Genomic DNA, 16,674 nt, shown 5'->3' on the forward strand with positions numbered 1-16,674 from the left:
TATTGGTGTTAATTGACTCTTAAACTTACGAAGAAATTCTGCGTACTTAGAAATTTTATCTCCAAGTTGGAAAGCATCCGATAAACAGTTTGGGGATAAAGAACAAGAAGTAAAGCGATTACATCGAACTTAATTCGACTTGAGCATGCAATTATTTTGTCAGTTCAACATTATTTTTCTTGATGAATAAATTTGTTAGTCTTTGTTCATTTAATGAAAGAATAAATAACTCCGGGCTAATAACCAGTGCTCATAGCCTATATTGGAAATCAGTGCCAGCTCGAGCGATCGATTAAAAATTTGTAGAATTTTTCGATGAGGATACTTTTTGTCCGACAAATGCAATTTCGCCAGTTTAGTATGTGGGTCGTACAGGGATGATAAAAACAGTATCTGAACAATAAGGGGATAGAAGAAATTGATGAAATTCCGAAAGAGACAAAATTTAATGACAAAGAAATTCATTACCATTTTAATTACTTATCATCAGTAATTTGCCTGTTTACAACGTGATACCTGGGTTATTTAGGAAATCGGTGAGTTTTGAAGTGCGCTAACACGAAAGTAATCGAAAATATAGGAAAGGAAACGTGTGTGATGATCTTGACATCGGAAACTGTTTGCGAGTTAGAAACTCCAGGAAATCTTATTTCATGCCCGGAAGGAATGTATGTTTTATTTGATCGTATTTGCAGAAAAACAATTCAAAAGCCCAATTTAAATCATCCACTTATCACGTGATTAAATTACCTTTTTTTGATAAAATACTTGTCACTGCGTAGTCAGGATTTATATTTTGTGTTCTTTATGATTGCCAGCGCCATTAGTCAAAGACAATTCCGGAACAAATTCCGGCCATAATTATTATAGCGGCGAAATTCAGATAAATCTCCTGGAGCACGACACACACCCGATAAATTGCTTCACCTCGCGAATTTTTGGCAGAGCATTGTGTTCGTCAGACAAATATAATTATAATTGTAAAATTTTTTTGAATATAATAAATTGTTACCTTATTTAGATGCGTCACAAGTGATGAAAGGTGTAAAACTGAGTACAGAAATAATGGCAAGATAAAATTGCGCCTGGTGTAAATATTAGTAACAACTAGAAATAAATTTTATTTCTCTTAAACAATATTAGAAGCTTCGTCACTGACTGGTTCTAATTTTAAAGTTAAATTGTAGAAGTAAATTGCGTAGTGACAGTGTTAGACATTATACAGACACTAACAAATTATTACAAACTGAAACAGAAGTTTATTGTTCAACTAAATTTACATTTACGGAATTAAATTGAAAGTTTGTTGCAACCAATCTGTGAAATTCAAGAACTAATGGAAATTAATATTAGATGTAGTGAGTTTGAAACCATATAGAGAATTGATTGGAAACCAAATAAAAGACTTTAGCATTTAATAAATTCTGACTAACTAATAAGTACTCGCAAATGCTATTTAAGTTTTTAATTCAATTAAAACCACCCTTCATTTTTGTTTATGAGCAAGCTATCGGACGTTTTTTCAAATTACAAATCAGTTTTTATTTTTGTTCTACACTTGAAATATCACAATATTAATAGCAAATTGCAAAACTGTAATTGAAAATTGATTGGTTTTTTACATTTTCGCAACTAATTGTTAAATCTTCGATTAGTTCACTTTTGGCGTATTAGGTACTCCCAACACTGAAACACAATTTCTTTTAAAATTGTATCTAACTCAAATTAGTTTAATTAATATTGCATTGTTATGACCTAAAGATAATACAATTAACACGTTTGATACCAATCTGTAACACGAAACACCCTAAATATATTAAATTAAAAAGGTGCGGTAAAATAACGAAATATCACTTGGAGGTAATAAAAATGTAACATAGGTCGCGAATTGTAAACAGGTAAAATTATTGTTTACTGTCAAGTAATTATTATTGTGAATAGCAAGCACGGTAATAAATTTTGTGATTTACATTTTGTTGTGCATTAAATCTTTCATGCTTTCTGAAAAATCAGATATCAAAATAAACTGCACAGCATTGATTAAATAGTAAACGAGACATTATTTCGACTATAAAGTTTTACAACTACCTATTATAGCGACGTAAAAATATTTAAAACCAGTTTTTGATTTAAATGAAAGAATGTTGGAAATTTTTAGTTCAAACGGAATGTTAAATTGTACACTTAAGTAATAATTTAATTATCACTTCACCTCGTCTTTTTAATAAGCATTAAATGATATAAAGACAACATTCACTTAAATTCCCTCTCTAAAATAAACATATATTCAGTAAATCTAGAGTGTTTTTATTAAACATTCTAACAATGAAGTGCTCTATTTTTAACTCAGTTTTTTTACCATATTACTTAATAATTAAACAAGCGTTTGCGGATGTAAAATAGTAGATTACATACCATTACATACCAACCCGAAGCGTCGCTTCGCAATAAAAAGCCGAAGTACGATGAAGCAACGACTAGCAAGGTTTGTATACATTTTATTCATAATCATATTTCTTAAAAAACAAAAACTCAATAAGAAATTTATTTTTTAAAATCATGCCAAAGGACAGTTCAATGGGCAAGTGGCCAGTTCCCACCCTAACCTGTATATTTCATAACAATTGCTAATGAAGTTGAATGCCATACTTTCTAACATGCAAAGTAATTTGATTATTAGTTTATGATTGTGAATAAACAATATTTGACATGTAATTGCTTGCTCTTCATTAAATTCACTGGTCTAATTTCTCTATTTTAAAATCAAACAAGTCAATTTCTATTCTAAACTTTTAGCAATTTTTCGGCTTAGAGCTTGAAATATTGAGTATAGATGGGGAAATCAATTTCTCCGGCGATGACCCCGGGCTGGATAATATTGCTCTTACCAATAATGCACTACATTTTGTAACATCATTACCACAGCGGTTTGCAACGTCTAGAAAATTTCATAAAAATTCGCCACTTTAAAAATTTATGACCCATTTTTTTAAACACAATAATTTAATTTGAAAATTGTGCATTGTTTTATATTTCCTATGGACATTATAATTATGTATTTGATTAATCAATAGACTAATCATGATAATGAATTCTGAAACAATAACGAGAAAATAACATTGTAATTTTGCATAACAGAGCAATTTTGTTAATGAAATTAATTTCAAGTTGTTTATTAATAACATCCAGCACAATAAAGAACAAAATTCTCAAAAATGATGCATAAAAGCAGATACCTATCGTAAAATATCACAAAACGGTTTTTACCAAAATTATAGTACATAATTTAACCGAAATAAGTGCATGAGTGTGTTTTGGATTTGTGCTGATGATGCATCATATATTTGTCTTTGTATTGCTATAAAATTAGTATTATTAATTTTAGCGTTCATATCATTCCATTAGTTTATTTTGATTCACGAATAAATCAAATTAAAGTTGTAGTATCATTGTAAAGTTTATTTTTTTATAAATTGCTGGTGGGGGTAGTGCGAATCAAAAAGACGACATTACCTCCGACTGTTTTTAATATTTGACAATTTGGTACTAAAGTCACAAAGTAAAGCTCCCTGGCATTAGGATTTTTATAGGGCTTGTATTACGAATGTTATGATGATATAGAGAGTATAAATATTAGCCTCAAAACAGTTTTCCCCATTAAAAATTAAATTACAAATGACGTAGGTGACGGTAAAACACACTTTTGAAGTACGTCACTAGCTCTGCGTTATTTTAATCACATTTGTTAAAGTGAGATAAATAGCGTGACCGACCTTACGCAAATACGTATAGCGAGAGAGCAACAAAGCTGTTTGCAAATGTTGAAAAGAGATAGCAATTTGGTACGTCTTTTGAATTATTAATTAATTGATCCACACGCATAAAGAAAAAAAAAACGAACTTTGTGTAGGTACACATAAGCTTTCATAAAGGTGTCCCAATTTTTCAGTTTGATATGTCATTTATTAATGACTCAAGAAATGCTTGTGTTTGCCTTAGTAAATATATAGTGAAGTCAACATTATTTTTTGGAATTTAATGAGAACCACAAAAACATGTTTCTTTCGACTCAATTTAAAAAAAAAGAATGTTTCGGCTGAGCGCCCTGTCTAATTTAAGGATCTTGTAGAGATAAAAAGGATCTAAAATTAACTCTTCGGATTAAATAATTTTCATCTCGGCGTTCTATTCTTGTGACCTAGAAATGTAACAAAGATTGATTATACGTCTATTAATTACAAATTGCTCTGCAGCTGCTCGATTTTTGACTTATCAGAATTTGATAACGGCAGAATAAAGATTACAGATATTAACTTGCATAGTAATGTTTCCAGAAGGACATTAATCTTAATTATGCTGGCGTTTCGCAATTAATTGATTGCTGAGATTCACATTAGTCAACTTATTAGAATTAGAAACAACCGCGACTGAATAAAGTCCATTCAATATTCCATTTAAGTCACCAAAGTGTCATTTAAAAATTGATGCAATAATGTGAAGGTTTTAGTGTCGCATTTTCGATAAAAGGTCGAGACATCAGCATACTAAACAGTAGAGACATATGCGCCTTTATTAAATAATTTATGGGGTAGCACCGAGGGTGGCTAATGGATAGGGGAAACTACAAGTACTCAGCAGGGTTTTATCAAATTCAAATAATCTCGTTCTTAATGATCGGTATTACGGGTGACAGGAAAATCCTCTAGGGTCTTCAATCCAGCAGTGCGCAAAAATATCTCATACATCCCCTAAAAAGACTTAATTACCTATTTTCCGATACTTTGCACATGAAATTACATTCGATGATTTAATGCACGACTCTTAAGTCCATTTCAAGTCTGACACCATGTCACCGGAAAATTAATTATAACAACACAATACCAAACTTGCGGAAATTTCGGGAAAATAGAAGAATTTTAATTAAAAATAGTCGGTGCACGTTTACGTACTGTAAATGCCACTGTAATTAGGGAATACAACAGTCTATTTCGAGTAAAGGTTCAAAGCAATTGCTTTTTTTGGAGTAACATTTTTTGAAAATTAGTTCTATCACAACCTAAGTATACACCTTTTCTCCTCGGAGACTCGATGACATAGACACTAGAGACTTGATAGTTATTTCTCAAGATCTGATGGCCCCAGTGGAGATTTGTAACAATATAAATGTCACACAACTGCACTGCCGTATTAGGCAATAAATCCCCTCATTTTACGTTCTTAACCATTTMTTTTATGTTTCTATCTTGTTCCTTTACACCGGTGCGTGAAGTTGCCAAATCGTAAAACACAAGGTATTTTACCAGATCGTCTTGTACRAATATTAAATAATTTAAGATCATAATGGCGTCGCTGACAAGCCATAAATAAGGAAGYACTTCTTTCCATTTTTATGCCTCTTTCACTGCTAGTAAAATTATCAATTCATTTTATAAATATTTTGTCCACGGTYCAATTTCGCGTTCAAAAAAAATWAATAATTTTCACATCATGACATAAGGCTGGATTAGAGAACGGTGCACAATTCTTACATTTTTAAGTATATTACATTTTAACCCAGCGTACAGCGTCTTAGGAATTTTAATTTACAAAATAATTAAAATATTCTGTTACTATTGAATTCTCCCTATTCCCTTTATCTTAGCTTAAAAAAAAAAAAACATTTCGCTCAAAAGAAAGTTGAATCGTAATTTCTGTAGTGCGTAAAGAAACATTCTCTTAAGTGTGTTTCAAAATTACACCAAAAAGCCATAAATATTTTTACTTGAAAATGTTGAATGAGATTTTTCAAATGCCTTTTGTATTTTAAGAGATACAATTTCGGTTTAAAAATTGATCGGATTAATTGTAAGAGAAGCTAAACTCTGCCAAACTGACACACTTAATCCAACTGCATTCAGCCATTAGGTGCAATCTAACAAGTCAGTCTTTTGTGGCAATCCTCGATTAAACTTACAGAAACCATACAAATGCTTTTGATCAATTTTTTTTGCTAGGCTACATCTGCTACATATGGAATTCTTTGCTGTTTCTTTCGGTTTGTTAGCCCGAGTTTAAATTTGGTTATCTCCGATGAGGTGTTGTAAAGCCTTAATTGTGAAAATCCCTCAAGCTAAAGCGTGCAATGGTTTGAAGACACGTACGTGGATTTTCCTAGGCACAAGATAACGTTTCCACACACGGAAAATTCAATATTTATTAGTCCCTAGTCCTCGCACGACCCCAACTTTGATATTTCATAGCAATAAATTCAAAAGAAAGCATCAACGAAAGGCCCCGGTGACAAATATTTTTCCGAGTCTATATGTTAATAATACGACCGTATGTGCACATTGCAACGCAGACGGAATAACAAGTAATGCACCAGATCCTCCGGGCGCAATGAGTGCCACTTTTACGCACATTTTACTACCGTGCATCCCACCATCATGCAACTTAAACGGCATCAAGGAATTGAATACGAAATTAGGAAAAGGGAGCGGTGGCGAGCTGAGTTTTGTTGCGAATACAAAAAACAATATTTGCCCTCCAATCACTCCAATTTGGCGAACATCAAAGAATCTCGATTTTCAGGTTTATCGGGTTATGACAGAACGACAAGTTCCGAAGGTTTCAAAATGGTTCTTAAAGATTTCGAAACCCTTTGAGTTGGATGTTTTGATGGCAAGCAAATTGTATGAATTTTATCATTGGTGGGTCGAATTTGTTTAGAAAACTTGATTTTAGGAAAATTCGTGTTTATTTCTCCGATTGCCTTTTTGTGAACACCACACGTGTTTTAACAACTAAAACTTGGCTTTTAATTAAACGCTGTTTATTTGAATTAAAAGGAGACACAGTGTTAAAATATTTTGAACCTTCGCAACAGTTTAATTCCTTTTACAAAAACAATCTAAAAAAGATAAATAATTATTAACAATAGCCTAAATTACAGAATAGAATTTCAGAGCAAAAAATAATTAAAACAGTGGATTTAAATTGCCCATAGAACGCTAAAGATTTAAACAGAAATAAATTTTCCCGTTCGCTTTAAAAAATCGGAGATAAGAAATTTATTCAGATTATTGTTTGCGAGAGTATAATTCATTTGGACATCGGGCCCAGCCCAGCCAACAAAAAACACAATAAGAGTCTAGCAAAATTAGATAGAACTCCGAGATTGCGGTTCATGTTAACCTTAAAATAAATTTCTCTCGGCTTTTGTTAGCTTATTACGCACATTGCGAATTAAACTGGAACAAAAGGTGAAGAGCCGCGAATTTCGACAGAAATTCGTCACGCTACATTTAGTAATTTGATTGTTGCAAATGAAAAAGAACGGCGGTAATTTGCTCGTAACCGGCCAAATATTTAACATTGCGTGTACCTACATTTAATTTGAGGGTCTGGTGAGAATTTTAGCAAAAACAAACGATGCTCGAGTTAAAATTTTGCAGGTTCGCGAGGGAATTGATGATCATATCCGATATTTACCCAGACCTGTGGGCAACAGGCCGCTGGGATCGCTCATGTAAATAGCCATTTCTCAATTACATATTCAGTGTAGGTCACATGTGCCCGCCTCTAATTGAATTACTTATAAGCGAAAAGAAACAAACTGACAAATTAGACAAAGTTAACTTTTGTCGAGTATTTACTTTAAAGCCAACGTCAGTGCCGTTTTCTCACAAATGTGAAGTGAATCCATTATATTATTGTTTATGTAGTGGCACCTGTTTACTTTTCGCGTATTGATTTTCCATCACATTATTCTCAAAACGGTTAGTTTATTTCTAATTAGCGTGCTAATGAGTACTTTAATTACTATCGTGAAATGCGCGCTCCATTCGTCGTAAAATCACTGAAACCGACAGAACTAAGTTTGTTCGTTTGTGAAAATCCTGACGCAATTTGTCCTTTTTAACATTAAATGGTGTGGAGCGGAAATTCTCAACTGCAATGGCTTCATAAGAAAATTAACAAATTCATTTCATTTGTGTTTTTTCGCTGATTTAACTGCATTAGCAAGCGCCCCTTTTGAAAAATGCAAATTCGATATCCAAGTAGAAAAAAAAAAAAAAAATAAGTGAATAAACTACTAGGACATCTGCATATTTTTTCAGTCATAAGCTTATTATTTAGAGCTTAGTGTTGTTTTGGTGGATGTTGAAACGCTGAATGGTGGCAACACAACTCCTTTTTATTACTCTCCGGTGAAAAACACAGCAAACACGACCGCAAATTGTAATCATTGCTTATGAAGAGTGCGTCGGATGTTGGAATATTCAACGTTCATGCCTCGTAAATAAACAACGAGTCATTTAGATCGTCGAAAAATTCAAATGTAAATGGTCCTCACCTCTTTCAGATTACATTGTAAACAGAAATTGCATTACAAAGTAAAATTCGCAGTGCAGCAATTAAGAGCAGCGTTTCCTCCAAAACTATAAAGCAAAAACTATCCTCGATGCATTTTTGCATATTGTTAACCCCATGTGGYAAGTTCACACTCGCTAATAATCCCTCGAATGTTCTCCATAAAATTCAGATTAATTATGATCGGTCGGAAACGAAACTAATTCAATTGTGTTTAAGTGCAAATGGTGTTTTGTAATAATTAGTCGGCGGAAACCTCTATTAGCACACAATTTTTTTACAAATGTCTGATTTAAAAATCCTCAATTTATATGACTCAAAATTAGAGTCAATTTCATGATTTAATCAAATTGAGTGGAAGCGGATTTTAGTTCCATAGTTGACAAAATGGAGCCATTTGACAAATTAGCTTTTCATATAAAGAAAAATGCGTCTCGTCGACACTATATTATAATACGATTTTTTCATTTATTTGCCATTTTCAGCTACTCGCTGAAAAAAGACATTTATAGTATGGCGAAAACACAGTGTTTCTTTTTTAAAGGTGTATATCCATCATAACTTTCACTACATTTTTCTCTCGACATATTTCGTCCTTAACCAAAAAAGTGTAATCAGGAGTAAGAATATTGTGACATTTTTGCCATATAATTTTATGAAGATAAAAGGAACTTGCGAGATGATTACTTTTTGTCATAGAATTTCAAAAATAATGAAGATAAAACAATTATAAATTACATCACAAAAACTTCCAAAGTTATCACTTAGTGGTGTTATATCAACTTGTGGCACGGTTCGGTTAATTCAAAACGGGTTATTTTAAACAATAACTAAGACAAAAGCCAATGAAATTAAAATTTATGTATTTAAATTTTTTGTACGCTCTAAAAGACAATATCGTACCCCAAAAAATACAACGGGAGAACATTTTAACGCTATGCAGATTTTCATATAAATGTAACATGAACGATCGATATTTTATATTTTACATGTGGGAAACTAAGTTTCTCTGAAATTTGATATTGAAAATGTATTATTGATTGTGGTTAGATTACGTCCATCATTTTTCTAATGCACTGTGACACAATAAAAATTTCCAACTTCCAGTGCATTACGCGGAACCTGATATAAGCCAGTGAAAAACTGAAATGGGCTTTAAAATCTTCAGTGCAACAATAGAAAAATTTCCGTTAAGACGAGGAAAAAGGTTAGATGAAACTGTAAACAATGCTTAGGTACACAACATACGAATAAAACGAGTCCAAGATACATCACTTTCAGCTGTGCAAAAATTAATACCTTTTCGGCATCGAGTTGAAAAGCTTTGGAACAACTTTGAGTGTCCTTTAAAAATCAATATGAAATCTAATGTTTGCCCAGAGTTTTGAAAACTTGGACTATTTACCTTCACAATAAGCAAAATTCGGAGTTTCTTTTATGCAGAAATACCAGATCAGAATGTGAAAAACTAACTGCACAAGCTGACAGGTAACGTAAAAGTTCTTAATGATAATAAATCCACTTTATAATTCACTTTACCGCAAGTCATTACATTGAAAATGGAAAATTGAGATTTTATCGCTTTGTAGTATGTACTCGTACTTATACTTATTGCAGGTATTACACTTTTTTTAATTCTTCGATTATATTATTTCAAAGTTGCTTTATATAAGTTTTACACGGAAACATGATGTATGACAAAGTAAGTTTAGACATGCCACATTTTAAGACCATATTTCGTTTTTTGAAACATTTATAAAATCCCTACAAACATTCCAAGTAATCGTCCGAGTGCTATTGGCAAAACTTGTGATCGATGTGAAAATTTCTCAGCTAAAAAATATTTCTCATCTTTAAATATAAGATAAACTTGAAAATAATTGTCTTTTCTGACACTAGGGTCGATATTTTCCTCTTTTTTACATTACCATAAATTGTGGTTTACGTTCATATTTTGCGGTCGTAGTCGCGTAATTTTCTGCGTGTGCGACATAAAAAAATTATATTATTTTCCCAAAAACGGTTGAATATTTGCATTTAAATTCATTGATACTAAAGCTCTCTCGAATAAAAATAAAAACTTTGGGTACATTACTTCTCCAATAATACCACCCGTATTAACTTCTGTAAAACCTCCACAAAGCTTTGTTTACTTCCATGCAATTCCCCGAATGTGTTTCTTTGTGTGACAGTTGATAATGAGTATTGAACTAAATTTAAAACTTATCGTACCTGTATGTAGGTCACGTACTTAATGCTTCACTTTGATCTAAAATACGGCAACGTTGTAAATTGTTATTTGGCAAATACACCAAAGCTAAGGAAATCCTGTTGCTGTCAACGCTGATCTAATTTGTGTGTATATCTGCATACTCGTTGGCGAACTTTAGGATTTAGGCGAGAAATTTTTCAGCAAACATTGAAAATTACTTTTTAAATAAACTTTTTTCACCGTAATTGTTTACTAAACTAAGATTTATTGTATTTTTCTTCCATCCGACAGTTAAAATCTCTTCTTTCCTTCACCAAACTGGTCAATGGAGCATTTGGGACATGTTCCACGAAACAGAGCCGTTAAAGTTATAAAACTAAAGTAGCTTTTAGCAAAAGCATCGTTGTTGCTAAGGAGTTGGCACGAATATAAATCACTCTCTAAAGTACAAATTTGTAAAAACAATTCATCTACATCACGATCGAACACAAGCCTCCTTTCAGCTAATCGATCTTACACACGTTTACATCTACCACTTTGCGAAACAATTAATAAAGAAAACAATTGGTATTTGCTTTTGACTAGTTGGATGAATCTTTTAATASTCTAATAGACTTTATTGTACCATTGAAAAAGYAAAGGATTTTGAGATGGTATTAAGGCAAAAAAGAGCAAATACAATACGGAAAGTCAATACTTATTTATGATCTCTTCAATGCTCGACTGAATATGCAAAAAGACATCAACCTACTGAAAGGATGTAAAATAAGGCTGACGCTAACTGAACGGCTTTACGTTCAATTTCCTTTCTGGTTCCTCGAACAAACTCTTTTGCTTTTAGTTAAATTATAGAATGGTCTTGCCCAGTTTTCATTACACCAAAAAAACAAACATGTACCTAATAACAATAATTTTTATTGAAATAAAGCAAAGCATTTATTTATTAATTGATTTTACAAAAATCATGTAAGCCAGATTCGGAGTAGTGGTTTTGTATCCTTCATCTCTGTTCGCTTCACCTGATTCCTCTGTTCAAGTCCCATCCCGGGGCCATAAAATAATCCAATTAACATTAAAACTCGATTAATTCTTTAAATTCCCGGCACTTCGTTCCACTTACGGTGGTATTTATCTTAGGCAAGTGCGTGGTTTGTGTTACTAAGCCAGTTCTCTTTCCAGTAAACACTCAATGTTGGAGCCTGGGGGAGATCGGGGGGATCAAGCCACAGAAGCCGCAACCCCCTGACCGGACTCTCCTAGATCCAGAATGATTACGTTTCAGTCGGTTGTTTTTGTTAGGTTATGTTCTTCAGTATCTGAACTGTATCCCAGTTAATCTATTCCAGAATAAAGGGATCTAGATTTACGGCATTAGTTCCCGAAGCTTAAATAAAGATACTTGTCGACTTTATTATCTCAATCCCGTAATTTCTGCACCGTTTAATTGTACCGGTTTTACGATGTATAAAGTGTAAATGTCGGTCTTGAGACATCGACCCTGAACCACTTTCACTTAATTTAATAATAATCAATTAATCAAACTGTAAAAACTTGCCAAAATATAGCTAGGAAAAATTTGCATAAACGTTAACCCTCTGGCAACATATTTTTATCGTGGAATCCCTTGGGACGTTTTCCCACGAGTAAACTGTTTTCAGTAAACTAAAAACGGTTTGTTCACGTCTATTTCGCAAGTCGCGTGTTTTACAACTAAATGCTAATTTAAACAGGGAATATAAATTCACAAGAACTTTGACTTTTTACTCATTGTCTTTCAACACTCACTTTCGTTTACGGAATTTTACTTTTCTTTCCAACTTTTTCTAATAACTGGAAGTTTTATTTTTGAAATAAAATGTCGCCATAATAAATTTGCCCACACATGTCTATAAATATCAACGTTGTCGTAAAAAGGCATACTTTTTCCCAAAATCCAATAGGGTTGTAGGAAATAGAAAGAAGTAAACGAACTTCATAAATTTAACCGTTTCTGTAAACTTTAGGTAGAGAGGTCTCGATTATTGCGAATTGCTATAATGTTGTTACTTATTACAAATAACTATAGTTCGTCCACTCAACTAGTGCTGATGACGCTTGGATTACGTGCGTATTAGAAACAAAACTTACACAGCACAAGAATTTAACATCGTTAATTTTGGGCCAAAATTAAAAAATTAAAAGTCAATTAAATTAATGTTAGGAGATGAGCCCCACCGAGCCCGAGTCCGTATTTCAAAAAAAAACCCTTATGGAAACTTCAAAACCCGCCTCAGGAATAATGAGTCGCATCAGTAGCTTTCAACTCACAACTTTTCATTTCAGAAAATGAACTGAAAGTCTAAAGTGTTTGTACTCGTACCTATAAAATACTGTTCGGTTTCCTTATTGGTATAACTGAACTGCAGTATTCTTAAAACATGGAATTCAAAAAAAATCATACATTTATTTGCATTTCTAGAACAATAAACTAATAAAACTATCAACAATAAAACAATAAGTAATTATAAAGAAAGTACAATAAACCCTTTTGTACAAAAAAATTTTTTTATGCTTGAAAACAACCGCTCTCCATGCTCTTCACCAACGTTTCTCAAACTAGGTTTAGAAAATTCTAGATGCAAATAAAATTTTTAAATTATTGACATTTTGTCAAAACAAATGTTGAAGTAACAATAAGAATCACCAATCATAGCAGTGTAAAACATGGATAACCAAATACTCAAATAGTTGTTACCAAGTGTAACGAACGAATAATGTTTAGATTTTTGCTTCTAAATACGGTTGTAAAATTTTATTTTTACCAAACATTATTTTAAATATCGTGAACAGTTTCATGTGTGGAAATCAATTTCAAAACATTAGTACAAAAATATTTGAAAAATTAAATAAATAAAACAAAGCTGGGCGATCATCCAAACAAGGCTGCTATCTGATGATTAATACCACTGCGCTTATCACAACACATATGACATAATTGCAACAATACATACATTATTACTGCGAAATCTGCCTATAACGAATTCAGTCGATGAGGGATGGATCAGGTAAATATTGACATTAGGGCAGGTGGAATRTAGGTACATTCCCCAATAATACATTCTGAACCAATTATTGGTAATATGAAATTCAATGTGGTGAACAGGAATATTTAGTATTGCAACATAAAAAAGCTTCTCACTACATTAAAGGTAAAACAATATCATATAATAATAATAATAACACCAAAGGGCAAAATAATTCAGATAATTTCTTTTATTAATCTTTCGTGTTATTAGCATTCCTGTCTTTTTATACAGTGTCCCGTATCGTTAAATCCACTTTTCAGTAAATTGAAAATATCACTGTTAGAATTGGTATCCCCGAAGCTGTGCCAAATTAAATTAAATCCTGCTATGAGGAAGACATAATTGAGTAACATTCTTTCATATAACCAAATTTCTATAATATGAAATAGAAACAACGTGAACTTTTTAAACGAAGGAGATAATAAATTTTATAATCTGGCTAGCGTAGAAGTAGTATTTGATGGAAAATTTTTTCATTAAAATAATTCAAGTTAATTAAAAGTGTTTCCTGATATATTTGCAATTTGTTCACATTTTCAATTCGTGATAGAATTCTTATCACTGATATTACGTGAGACGATTCAATAGACGTGATTTAGGGGTCCCTGAACGTTCAAGTTTTGCGACTAGCGTGGTAAGTTCTTAAAATGTTCTCCCGATAAGCCGATCCGCTATTAAAAAAGTTGAATGATAATAATAGATGGAATCCGTGTCTGAATGGACCGGTATATAAGCTGCATATGCAGCACACGTTATGAGGTTATTTTTCACGTACATCTGCACCCCTGTGGTTCACACCGCTAATATCAACGCTTCGTGACTGCTGTTTTTATGTAGATTTACTTTATTTTAACATTCTAAAAGGTAGCTGCTTTGCTCCGCAGTCTATGTCTAAACGTACCAACCGCAATATACAGGCTTACAACCGCTTCAATATTTTATACTTTGCTTATGTTCCAAACTCCCTTCGTATCTTTTGGTGTCTTACTTTGGCGAACGTTTAAAACCGGAGAGATATTTATCGCAACATCCACAACCCTTCTTATTATACCAGTCAAATTCGGATTAAAACAAAATTTTATGGCAAACCTGATTAATCAAAGCACACCAAATGAGCCAAAAATGTACATCTAACTTTTGTATATAAATAACATACTTAATTGAAATGTTTTTTCATTACGTCAACAACAAACTAAATTATTTTTTACGTTAATAGCATGGTAAGTGATAAAAATATAATAAAAATTCTGGAAACAGTTGTTGAAAAAATATTCACCGTGTTTTAAGTCAACTTAACAAGTTATAAAACGTTTGACGCATAATATAAAGCTGAGAATATCTGGAAATTGACCGAATTGCGTTTTAACCCAATTTTTTCACATCATGTTTCTACTAAATTCTAGATAATTAATATCCCAGTTTTATTTTATATAGTCCACGTACAGTAACTAATAATAAAGACTGCAAATTCATTTAGTTCACATTGATCATGTCAGTCAAATTTTGGAGGCAAAAAAGCTCATGTTTAAATAATATTTAATCGGACTGGTTCTTTTGACATATCGAATATATGTTCAAATATTATATTTTTACTAAAATAAATATGCTTCTAACAAAAGCGTGGCTTGTCAAAGTTCAAAATTAAATAATACAAGTAATGGGATTCTAAAAATAGTGATGCAATAATAAATTTTAATTATTCCTCTGTAAAGTGTCTAATAAATGATATTGTGAAAAAACTTGTTTCGGAAAATCGGATTTGATAATCCTATAATTTATTCATCGCGTAATCTCATGTTAAACAAAATACAATATTCCTCCCTCTTATTCAAACACATTAAAAGCTTTTTAATAGCGGGTTATTAATTTAAGTAATTGAAATTTGAAGTTAATCCCAGGAGCTTTCTGTGGTTTTTAAGGACGTTTCGGCACCCCCAACTTCGCAATTAATAATTAAAGACCTTAAGAAGTATTGTGATAATTCTGGTTTTTCCGATGAAACCGACTTCATTTTCCACCGGGACGCCGATTAATCACGAAATGATATATGAACTCCTCCCATCGGCAAAAACTATGTTCGATATAAGATACGTYAGTGTGGTCAYCGACGTAAGTAATGCATAATACATACGGTGAGCAGTTTAGTAGTCGTTAGAAAGCTATTTATCAATAACATTATTATGTTACTAGTATGTCGCATGTAGCTGCAACAAACGGTCAATTTATTATTCTCAATCGGCAGTAAACTTGCAAATTAGCTTTCGAAAGTAATAAATTGGGTAGGTGTAACGAAACTGATTGTCGCTGCATTGAATGAGTGAATCCCCGACAGCATATTTAACATGGAAATACCGCATTCGGGCCCTCCTGCTGGGGGGTGTGAGGTGATGAACGCCTCTACAGCCGACCTGGGTCAAAGGCAGACACTACTCGCTCCATTCATACAGAATACGGACCATTGTGGTCATTGTTAGGGCATACCGCTTGTCCAATCATACCCCTTTTGCTTTATTGCACAAGACCTAGTTTGTTAGCTGAATTATGGATTAGGAACACGTTCAGATCGCGATTTATGCTACTTTTACGCGCACACCCACAAATTACACACGGTCCAAATTTACCACCAAAAATTATCATTACACAAGTCCCATAGCAAAATTTAACAATCACAATTTCTTAGTTGTGAGTCAGACGAGTGTATGACCTTTTATCAGTAGACAGTTGTACTTTCCTGCTGTAAAAGTGGCATTGTTCCTTCACTTACACTGTCTAGACTTCAGTCTAAACTTGCCACTATCAGGCTAATCAATCCTGAGAGGAGATACCCATAAAATTGCACTTTGCTGCTATTGAATTTAGCATCTTTAAAAATCAATAAAAAAGCCGTTTCTCGGATATTGTAAGCAGTTTTTGCTGCAAAGGCGTCTTGAGGCAAACTAATCGATAAGTGGGCCACAAATGAATCAACAGACTGTCGTCTCCAACACCACAAATCAACAGGATCACTTTGCCTCTACTAAACAAACAATCAAATCCTCTCAAATA

At 32.7% G+C, this 16,674-nt stretch overlaps 1 protein-coding gene across 4 annotated transcripts in view; it reads right to left on the reverse strand.

The window, feature by feature from the left end:
* LOC123004914 (connectin) overlaps positions 1 to 16,674 on the reverse strand; it is a 123,792-nt gene that overhangs the window by 51,428 nt on the left and 55,690 nt on the right. The window contains exon 1 of one of the 4 annotated variants that reach the window (XM_044398444.1): positions 1,013 to 1,035. The exons of the other annotated variants lie outside the window; for them this stretch is intronic. The gene's annotated coding sequence lies outside the window, so the exon portion shown is untranslated. Of the gene's footprint in view, positions 1 to 1,012; positions 1,036 to 16,674 lie in introns of those variants that run through there. 4 annotated transcript variants of the gene reach the window in all.

This window comes from Tribolium madens, unplaced genomic scaffold (assembly GCF_015345945.1).
Source record: "Tribolium madens isolate multiple individuals breed KSU strain unplaced genomic scaffold, Tmad_KSU_1.1 Scaffold_20;HRSCAF=117;Tcas5.2_LG4, whole genome shotgun sequence".
Taxonomy (NCBI): domain Eukaryota; kingdom Metazoa; phylum Arthropoda; class Insecta; order Coleoptera; family Tenebrionidae; genus Tribolium; species Tribolium madens.